General features: G+C 32.2%; 1 long non-coding RNA gene across 1 annotated transcript; it reads left to right on the forward strand.

Moving 5' to 3' along the window:
- Positions 1-9,907: 9,907 nt before the first annotated feature.
- LOC138708615 (uncharacterized) lies at positions 9,908-11,262 on the forward strand. Its single transcript, XR_011334721.1, has 3 exons — positions 9,908-10,650; positions 10,877-10,949; positions 11,041-11,262. It is a non-coding gene; the product is annotated as an uncharacterized lncRNA (long non-coding RNA).
- Positions 11,263-11,494: the final 232 nt, after the last annotated feature.

Consider the following 11,494-nt stretch of genomic DNA (forward strand, 5'->3'; position numbering starts at 1 on the left):
TCCACCTACTTTTGTCTTTTCCTTCTTTACTTTCGTCTCTCTGTTCTTACGTCATTTCTCTTCTTCCTCTCTGCAGATCTTGCCGTTGTGACCCAGGCTGTGAAGGTCTCCCTACTCTAGATTGCGTTACACTCGGCCGCACTTGACGCTGATCCCAGCCGAGTATTGTGTCACAGGCCTGTCTCTTCGCCTTGCGTAATTTGATGTGAACGGGTGATTGAGGAAGGGAAACGGCGACAGTGAGCGAGCTCATTAGAGGGATCTCGGTGAAGGGAAAGATCCACTGACGTGCACAATGGAAACAGAGACTATTAATTGCACTGTCCATTGCTATTGCAGCCAGTTGACCTCGTTGTCAAGGACGACAGACGACGCATTAGGTCAGAGGAGCGTAGCGTTTTCCCGGGTTCTCTTTTCCAGTGCAGATGCCCACTCGGGGAGTAAAGTCAGTCACACCTTCACCGCGAGCTACGGAGTCACGGAATTGCTTTTTCTTCATATTTCGCAAATGTTGTGTTATCTCGGGCGGCAAGGAGACTAGATTAGTTGTTGATTCAAGGGCCGGCACTCGAGTCTAAATAGAGAAAGGGGACTGAAGTCGTGTTTCCGAAATCGAGTGCAGCTAATGCAACTCGGAGCGCGCGCCAGTCGTGTGGTGCCTTCGTGTTCTAGCGATTTTCCTCATTCCCCGCATGCAATTCAGAAGGCAGACTTGAATAGATCTCGACCGCCTTCTTCACTATTTTGCCATGACTGAAGGTAAATATATCGTCGTCATTTACGCCGTAGGAATTCTACTGATTTCCTTTTCCCACACATGCAAGAAAGTATTTTCCCCCCTTCACTCATTAAAAAGATTGTACCACTATCCAACTAAATTAAAGCACACGCTTGTACAGACTCTTATCATGCCTCATGTCGATTATTGTGACGCTTTATTCAGTGATCTCAGGGTGGATTTATCCCATAAACTGCAACGTGTTTAATGCGTGTGTTCGTTTCATTTGTAATGTCCACTACTACGAACACATTTCACCTTCTTTCGATAAATTATTGTGGCTCAGGTTAAATGAGAGGAAAAAGTTACATTCCCTTTCTCTCTTATATCGAAATTTTGCACATCTCTGCTCCCTCTTACTTATTTGTCCGATTCCACAATCTTTCTCGCCATCATAACTTAAATACTCGGTCACAATATGATAACACGCTAGAAATACCACTCCACACATCATCTCTTTATTCTTGATCTTTCACTGTTGCTACTTCTCGTCACTGGAATTCTCTGTTGTCCGAAGTCGAAGGCTGCCGAACTTTAATTTATTTTAAATGTAAATTAGAAAAATATCTTATGATGAGTTGCCAGACCTAACGCGTTTGCAAATATTTAACGCAATGTATTCCACTGTATTTATTTTTATTGTTTGTTTCTTATTTTTATTATATAATCATGTAAATCGTGTTTATTTATTACTTAACACCAATATGTATCCCACTGTGTTGTTTCTTTATTATTTTTTTATTATTAGTCTTACTTTTTATTGTGTACATTTTATTCAATTATTGGTTTCTGGTTTAATTATGTGAATCCTACTTACTTGTAATCTAATAGATCTACTAATACATGTTTCAATGTGTTTATTTTCATTTTTACTGTGTACAATTTTTTATTGAATTATCGGCTTCTGTTTTTGTGTGATTCGTATTTCATTCTAACAACATTATTATGCATTCCACTATGTTTATTTTTATTTTATGAGATAAATTTTTATGTAACTACCTCTTTTGATCTCATTATGTACCTAAATCGTATCAGTATGTAATTTCTTAAATCCGATCCAGTTGTATGTTCAACTATGTAAGCAAGTTTTAATCCTGGTTGAGTGTAAGAGACGGCCTTACGACCTTAACTCTGCCAGGTTAAATAAAGCCATTATTATTATTATTATTATTATTATTATTATTATTATTATTATTATTATTATTATTATTATTATTTTAGGAAAGGAATAATATGCAATAGTTTCCCGTTTATTTTTGCATCAGTGCTGCAAGGCTTTACATAAATAACGAAGAACTGGTGAAATGGTACAAAATAAGCGAAAATGCTTATACAGAAACCTGACTCAACAGAATCCTTGTCCACTTGGACTAGCTGGGATTTGAACTGAAGGCAATGTGACTAAAAGTACAGCTTCAAATTTCACATCTGAAAATAATAGTATCCATTTCATTATTTAAAGTTACTTATGCGATGAAAAGCATTGTTAAACAAACAATGCTGCCTATCACGCATTCAACGCTATGGACTTTAAATTTGAATTGCAGAGATGCCACAGACGTTGGTTTATATCTCATGAAGGATATCGATATTTGCTCCTTGCCACTGTGATTGCGTTGTTTTAAATAGAGGCACGGCGTCTGATAACTCCACGTTACAGAATTCCTTCCAGATGTTTGTCTAGAGCAGCGGTGACCAAAACTCGAACTGCAGTGATTACTAGGGAGCGGATATTTATGTGCTAAAAATTTAAATATATTAATTTTTATGTGCTAAAAAGTACGAAAATATTTGCTAAAAATAAAAAAAAAAAATATTTTTTTTTAAATATGGCAAAAATATCTTACTTAGCTTGAAAAAAAATGTTACTAGGTACTCACCAACACACACTTGAGTGCTAGTAATTGGCCGAGAATTGCAGTGAACAACAAAGATCATCTCCAAATTCTCCAACACAAATGCATGCCGGTTATCTCTGAACAACTACTTATACTGTGAAAACGATCTTTCCACAGCACAGGACGTCAGACGTGCATATTTAAAGAGAGGAATGTCACAAACACAGACACCGTCAATTTCAATACAGGCACATCCTCCAATACTTGAGCAACTTTACACATTTTTTTATATCCACTGTTTTTCCCAAACACATTCTGGAATTTGTCCCTTAGTAATTGTGCTTCTGAGCCTGGTAGTGAATCTAGTTTAATTTCCACGGCACGCACCTCCCTGTTTCAGACAACAGGTTTTTCGATGTTTCGAGTTTTTTTTTATGATGTCACACAAAAGGCTTAAATTTGCTAATAGGAAAGCCAAATCGTTTTTTAAATGACCATCTTTCAGTATATCTTGAAGGATATAGATTGACGAAGCCCAATAACAGGGAATCACAACAAGATATATTGCCTTACTTGATAGACATGAGCGAGAGGCGAGAGATTTGTTTAAATTAAATAATGTTCTTATCCGAGCTCTTATCTGTTGTGATTCACAAAAAAAGCGTGGAATGAAATCATCTTCAGCAACAATAAACATTCCTAATTATGTGTTGCAAGATCTCTCCTCCATGTCCATGTTAATTTATTCTCTAATAATAACATTGATATGCTGCCTAGCAGTTCTCAGAACTTGAGGCGATACTATTACAAAAATGGATCACGGACACACCACACACCGCTTAGAAACACGAAGCAACCAAGAATTCTTAAAAAAAGAAAATGTACAGCTGTCAAAAGAAAAAGTGGCCGCTCTCCTGAAACAAAGTTCCCTTCGGGTATCTTCGCTACAATTCGGAGACAGGCGATGTTACATGTTGTTGTACCACGTTGCCTGATATCTACAGTTATAATTGAAGTATTTTGTGTGTTATTCGATAGCGTAATGGTAGCGTTCAGGCCTCTTATTCATGAGGTCCTGCGTTCGACTACAACCTCGTGCTTTTTATGTTCTTTTTTGTTCCGTTTTTGAGAGAGACAAACTATACATAAAGGCTCCTTTCTCTTTTACGATTATTTTAGTAATTAACATCACGTTCATTAATACATTATGCCATGACTTTATCATTATGATATTGTGGCTGCAAATGGAAAGAAAAAATATTTTATTCTCAATAAAAATATCTTTCGTGGCATAAACAAAACAAATTTACTGGCGTCGGCCTTAAAACATTCAAACAATTAAGCGTTCAAAAACAAAACAAAAAGCCACAATTCAATATTTAGTCTATCTTCCTCTTATCTCGATCATCTTGCAGTCGAGTGGGCATGGAATTGACTAGTCTTAGCGACTGTTCTTAGACACGATATTCCAGGCATTCTGAACATACATACATAAGTGTTCTGTCCATGGGCAGGTCTTTCATTGCAAACCCAGCAATCTCCAATCTTTCCTATTTTCTGCCTTCCTCTTAGTCTCCGCATATGATCCACATATCCTAATGTCGTCCATTATTCTTTTCAACCACAGACCCAAACAATTCCTTTTTCTCTTTCTAATCTGTTTCAGCATCATTCTTTCTTCACTCACTTTTTCAAACACAATTTTATTTCTTATTTTGTCTGTCCACTTCACACACACCGTTCTTCTCCACATCCACATTTCAAATGCTTCAATTCGTATCTTTTCATTTCGTCGTAATGTCCATGTTCCTTCCCCATACAATGCCACACTCCACACAAAGCACTTCACTAGTCTCTTCCTTAGTTATTTTTCCAGAGGACCGCAGAAGATCCTTCTTCTTCTATTAAAAGCTTCCTTTGTTCATGTTTACAGTTTTTCTTGGGAAATATAGGCCTAAATGCGGTAACATCCCGTTGCTTTCCGCATACCACTATCTCTTTCGCATCTTATTAAATTCCAGGGGGCCCAAGCGTGGAGATGAGGAGAGTGGATTTGACTAATTGGGCCCTTCGGACTTCACCGAAAGTCACGGCAAGGGTTAAATATTAATTCTATTAGGATGTTTGAACCGATCAGAGACCGGGAAATCTCAATTAGCCTTTGCCCCCCGCATCCTGTACTAGCTTCTACGAATCATCAGAAAATCTTAGAGTGTGATTGGGCCAATTTTTCCGAAAATGTTTCCACACTTTTGCCCTCGTAGCTCAGCGGACAAACGTCGGAATTTAGATGTCAACGTCTCAGGTTCAATTCCTCGTTACTCCTTTTCATTTTCTTGTGGTTCAAGATAGTATAATGTAATAATACAAAAAGAAAAACTATTACCAGTATTATGCAACTGGATTTTTCGAAACCTAATATTAAATTTATGTTATTTATATCGCTAAAGAACGATTACAATATAAATAACTAGAATATTATTTATACAGTATCACTAAAGAACGATAACAGGATATAAATGATAAATATCGGTTTGTTTAATTAATATAAGGTATTATATAATACATAAAATAACCTATTTTACAAAGAAAGATGGTTATTTGTGTTATAATAATTACTTACATAAAATACAGATTATTTATATTGCGAAAGAACAATAACAATATAAATAACTTGAATATTATTTTATAATGCTAATGAAGGAAAACAGAATATAAATGATAACTTGAATATTATTTATATCGCTAAAGAACGATAACAATATAAAAAACGTGAATATTATTCATATCGGAATTTCACAGATTTATTACAGATGTATTTAAGAAATTGTAGAAGAATAGTAATTAGTAACAGTGCCCTATTTATTCTTCTTGGAGCCAAATTTGTAATTTTTAAAAGTGTGGTTAGTATGTTGAAGTGTATGTGTTGCAACGGATGCTTGATTTGTTATGTATGTGAGTCAGTTATGGGATGCTTGATGTCGTCGCAATGTCGTAATTATAGTTTGATTGTGTTTGTGTGACTATTGTGTATTAATTTATGATGTATGGTACGGAAAGCTGCATATTTGTGTTATAGAAGTGTTACGTATGTGTGTTGTTAATGTTTTTGTACGTTTGAAATTGATACCTGATATTTGTTTTGCAATCGCAATGCCTAATTTACGGATTGTTTATGTTTTGTTTACATCGCGTAAGCTAATTTAATTTTCTTTTCCATTTCTCTTTATGCTTATCTTTTTTGTTTATAAAACTATAGCCCTAACATACATATGTAAAATAGGGCTAACCCCCATTGGAGATACAATAATAATAATTATTATTCATATCGTTATAAAACGATAACAGAATACAAATGATGACTTGAATTTTATTCATATCTCTAAAGAACGATAACAAAATATAAATAACGTGATATCCATAAAGAACGATAGCTGAATATAAATGATAATTTGAATATCATTTACATCGCTAAAGAACGATTAAAAAATAAAATGAAAACTTGAAGAAGGCCCAAACCCACGACCTTTGAATCATTAAACAAGCTCTCTACCGCCGGTATACGAGGCGCAGATATGGGACACTTTCATAGTTCCGGAACTGCTTGTACAAGCACATGCATCGTGTAACATCGCCGCGACCCAAAGTGGACTTTGAAAATATTCGCTGTTCACGAGTGCGGCCACTTTTTTTTTGACAACTGTACTTCTGAGTGATATAGGTGATTTAGTTTTAAAATATTTAAAAGTTCTTGTAAAAATTATTTAAGTAAAAAAACTCCAAGATTTATGTGTTTATCATACATTTCCTGAAAATATGTATTTACACAATTTTTTTGTGAAAATATATGTTCTTATGTGAAATAAAATTCGGGTTTTAAACTTGAAACGTCTTGTTCGGAATTTTTAACTTTGTTAATTGTGCAATTCATTTTGCGTAATTTTCAGAAAAGTCTGTGAATATGTTAGAAATTTAATTTTTCAGTCGTTGACTTTACTACTTTATATATTTTGTTAGGTGTTAACTTTTACATAATAAATTGTATGATGTATGAACGTTTTCGTTGACCATGTCAACATCATCAGATACACTCTGTCATTTTACAATATCAATACTCTCAATGTTATCTACACAATTCACATACAATACATGTTTACTGCCATATGAAGGTAAAACCTATTAAAAAATTATATGAATTAGTTTTATAATGTTGAATTGTGGATACCCCAACTGTCAACAATTAAAAATATACTTATATTATCATGGGTATATTCTTTGCAAATCATCACATGTGAACGATAATATGAACGATGTAATGATATGAGGCTAAAAGTAAGATAAAGTATAAAAAATGATGAGCTAACTCTATTTAATGCTTTACTATGCATGTGAGGATTTGCAAATTACAATATTTTGTTACAAGGTATTCACTTTTCCATATCATAGTATAAAATTCTGGCCTGTTATAACTGCCTATATTTTGTAGATCTTGGTGTTATTGTTTATGCCAATATGTTGGGTTTAAACTGTTTATAGTTAATCAGATGATGGGCGTATGTTCTGTTGTTGTTCATGTTACACTGAAAAATAATCAAAGTCGTAGGTAGTTAATCTAATTTTGAAACTGATGGATTTGATTTTAATAATTGTAATGTATTAAATGAAACTTACGGATAATTATTCAATGTAGTAGTGATGTTGTAGAAGTTTATTTAACATGTGTGAATCGAAAGTCTGAAATCGCTGAAAGAAATTAAGTGTTGAAAATTAATATTAGCTTAGTTAAAAACAAATGGTGCAATTTGTTCTATAAATTTGATTGAAAGTCCGGTTTCAATTAATTTTGAAAAAAATGGGATGGCTATGAAGTACACTAAATATGGCTATGAAGTACACTAAATAAAATGTAAATGTCGGTAATAAATTCTAACTTTGCTAGAGCAAGTCGGAAATATTTAATTATATTAACTACATACATTGAACAATACTCACTAGTTGTGGAAGTGTATTCTGTATTGTAATTTGCAAATCCTCACATGCATAGTAAAGCATTAAATAGAGTTAGCTCATCATTTTTTAATACTTTATCTTACTTTTAGCCTCATATCATTACATCGTTCATATTATCGTTCACATGTGATGATTTGCAAAGAATATACCCATGATAATATAAGTATATTTTAATTGTTGACAGTTGGGGTATCCACAATTCAACATTATAAAACTAATTCATATAATTTTTTAATAGGTTTTACTTTCATATGACAGTAAACATGTATTGTATGTGAATTGTGTAGATAACATTGAGAGTATTGATATTGTAAAATGACAGAGTGTATCTGATGATGTTGACATGGTCAACGAAAACGTTCATACTTCATACAATTTATTATGTAAAGGTTAACACCTAACAAAATATATAAAGTAGTAAAGTCAACGACTGAAAAATTAAATTTCTAACATATTCGCAGACTTTTCTGAAAATTACGCAAAATGAATTGCAAAATATTAAATGCCAGTCAGGCAAAAACTTATAGACAATATCTAAACCTCAAAACAAAACTACACAATACAAAAGCCAATATTTGGTTTAATCAAAAATGTCTTCAACAAAATACAATACCCAACTATGCTAAAATCAAAATTAAGAATAAACCATTTACAGCAAAACTAACAAAATCAAAAGCAGAGTTAAATTGGGTAAAAAATGAAATTAAATTTCTCCATAAGAAAAAAGATCACATTAACATTAAATTATATGAAATGCACTTACTAGTAGGGAAGACTTTTGGAAACAATTGGCCAATTTTAGACAGCATAGTTCAGGATAAAATAAAATCTTCAATGGACAAAAAATATAACCACCTACAAAACAAATTAGCAACATTAGCAGATAAGAATAACATTTCCAGACACGAACCGACTAAAACAAAAGAAAAAGAAAATAAGAACCAGTTAAAATTTGTCAACTTATCAAACATTACATTTTCGGAAGATGATATTCAAATTCTTAATCAAGGTTATAAAACCAACTTTCCTCAGACAAACCTTGCCCGAATAGTAGAAGACACAATAATTGAAACCGAAACCATAATCCAAAACAGTTCTCATGAAAATAAAGATTATCTAAGGTATAATGCATCTAAAATTATAAATGATTACAAAAATGATCCCAGAACAAATAACTTCATACAGAATGCCAAGAAAATGAAAAGCAAGATAATCAAATTAAAACGAAAATTAAAAGAAAATGATTTAGTACATATAAAAGCAGACAAAAACAATGCAATCGTAATCATGACCAAAGACCAATATAATGAGAAAACTAATGATTTTTTAGTAAAATCCAAAATTGAAGAAATAAAACTGGACCCCACTGATTCTTTTCAAAAACAAATCAGAACAGCATTAAAATCAGTACCACATATTATTCCAGAAACAGAAGCGAGCAAATACATAAATATGAACCCTTCAATACCAACCCTAAAGGCTTTGCCTAAAACTCATAAATCTGTTCTCTCAATGAGACCAATTGTTAATAGCATGAACTCACCCAATTACAAACTAAGTAAATTCTTGCAAAAATGGTTACAACAAACTCTTAATTTGAAAAACACATACTCTATAAGAAATACAGAACATTTAGTAAATGAACTAAAAAACATCACGATCAACAAAGAAACAAAATTAATATCACTGGACATAGAAAATTTATACACGAACATACCGGTTCAAGAAACAATATAATTAATTAAAAGAAAGCTCAGTGAAAACAAAGTTAATGATTCCATAATCGAACAAGTAATCCAGTTACTAACACTTTGCACGTCACAAAATTATTTCACTTTTAATCAAAAAGTATATAAACAAAATACTGGTTTAGCAATGGGGAGTCCGTTATCTGGCATCCTAACAGAAATCTTTTTGCAGCACATAGAAGAAAACCATGTTCAAAATTTATTAAATAAACACAATATAACATATTACCGCAGATATGTAGACGATACCATTATAATATATAACAACAAAACGAATAGTGATTCCATCGTACATGATTTCAATCAAATCCATAACAACCTAAAATTTACAATTGAATTGGAAAAGAATAAATCCATACCATTTTTGGATATAAAAATAATAAAACAAAAAGATAGCTTATCCTTAGATATTTATAGGAAACCAATACACACCAATCATATTATACCAGCAACCTCAGAACATCCTTTTTCTCATAAATTAAGCACGTTTCACTATTTAATAAACAGAGCATTACAGATTCCCCTATCTCGCACAAAATATAGAAAGGAGATACAAAATATTTTTAACATCGCAAAAGAAAATGGTTATAGCAGAACCTTAATTAAAAAACTAATACATAAAAAAGAAAATGAACAAAGAACGAAAAGTTCATCTACTTTATCCAGGAACACTAAAGAAAATAACAAAACATGGTCAACGTTAACATACAATAAAGTAATTTCTAACAAATTAGCAAACTTTTTCCAAAAAGAAAATATAAAATTAGCATATAAAACCAACAATAAATTAAATAATAATATCAACAATCAGTTACACCACACCGATAAAATTAACATGAAAGGAGTATACATGTTAAAGTGCAAAACCTGTAATGCCAAATATATTGGGCAAACAAAACGGAATTTTAAAACAAGATACAAAGAGCACATCTCCGATTTTAAACACAACAGAACAAAATCTAAATATGCATCCCATCTCATTCAATATGGACATGAACTTGGATCAATAAGTGATACCCTAACAATAATCAAAACATATAACGATAATACACAAATAAACACGGCAGAAGAATATTATATTTCGAAATATTATAAAAAAGATAAATCATTGATTAATGAAAATTTACCCAATTTACAAAACACACTATACAGCATGTGATGCGGTGTATTCATGCGCGCACTATTTGCTTCTTACGTAAACTATGTTAAACACAGGTACACAGTCTCCACTTAACCAGTACACGACCAACATCCACAGAAAACACTTCCACAACTAGTGAGTATTGTTCAATGTATGTAGTTAATATAATTAAATATTTCCGACTTGCTCTAGCAAAGTTAGAATTTATTACCGACATTTACATTTTATTTAGTGTACTTCATAGCCATCCCATTTTTTCAACATTAATTGAAACCGGACTTTCAATCAAATTTATAGAACAAATTGCACCATTTGTTTTTAACTAAGCTAATATTAATTTTCAACACTTAATTTCTTTCAGCGATTTCAGACTTTCGATTCACACCATGTTAAATAAACTTCTACAACATCACTACTACATTGAATAATTATCCGTAAGTTTCATTTAATACATTACAATTATTAAAATCAAATCCATCAGTTTCAAAATTAGATTAACTACCTACGACTTTGATTATTTTTCAGTGTAACATGAACAACAACAGAACATACGCCCATCATCTGATTAACTATAAACAGTTTAAACCCAACATATTGGCATAAACAATAACACCAAGATCTACAAAATATAGGCAGTTATAACAGGCCAAAATTTTATACTATGATATGGAAAAGTGAATACCTTGTAACAAAATATTGTAATTTGCAAATCCTCACATGCATAGTAAAGCATTAAATAGAGTTAGCTCATCATTTTTTATACTTTATCTTACTTTTAGCCTCATATCATTACATCGTTCATATTATCGTTCACATGTGATGATTTGCAAAGAATATACCCATGATAATATAAGTATATTTTTAATTGTTGACAGTTGGGGTATCCACAATTCAACATTATAAAACTAATTCATATAATTTTTTAATAGGTTTTACCTTCATATGGCAGTAAACATGTATTGTATGTGAATTGTGTAGA

The sequence above is a fragment of the Periplaneta americana genome, chromosome 11 (assembly GCF_040183065.1).
Source record: "Periplaneta americana isolate PAMFEO1 chromosome 11, P.americana_PAMFEO1_priV1, whole genome shotgun sequence".
NCBI classification, from domain to species: Eukaryota; Metazoa; Arthropoda; class Insecta; order Blattodea; family Blattidae; genus Periplaneta; species Periplaneta americana.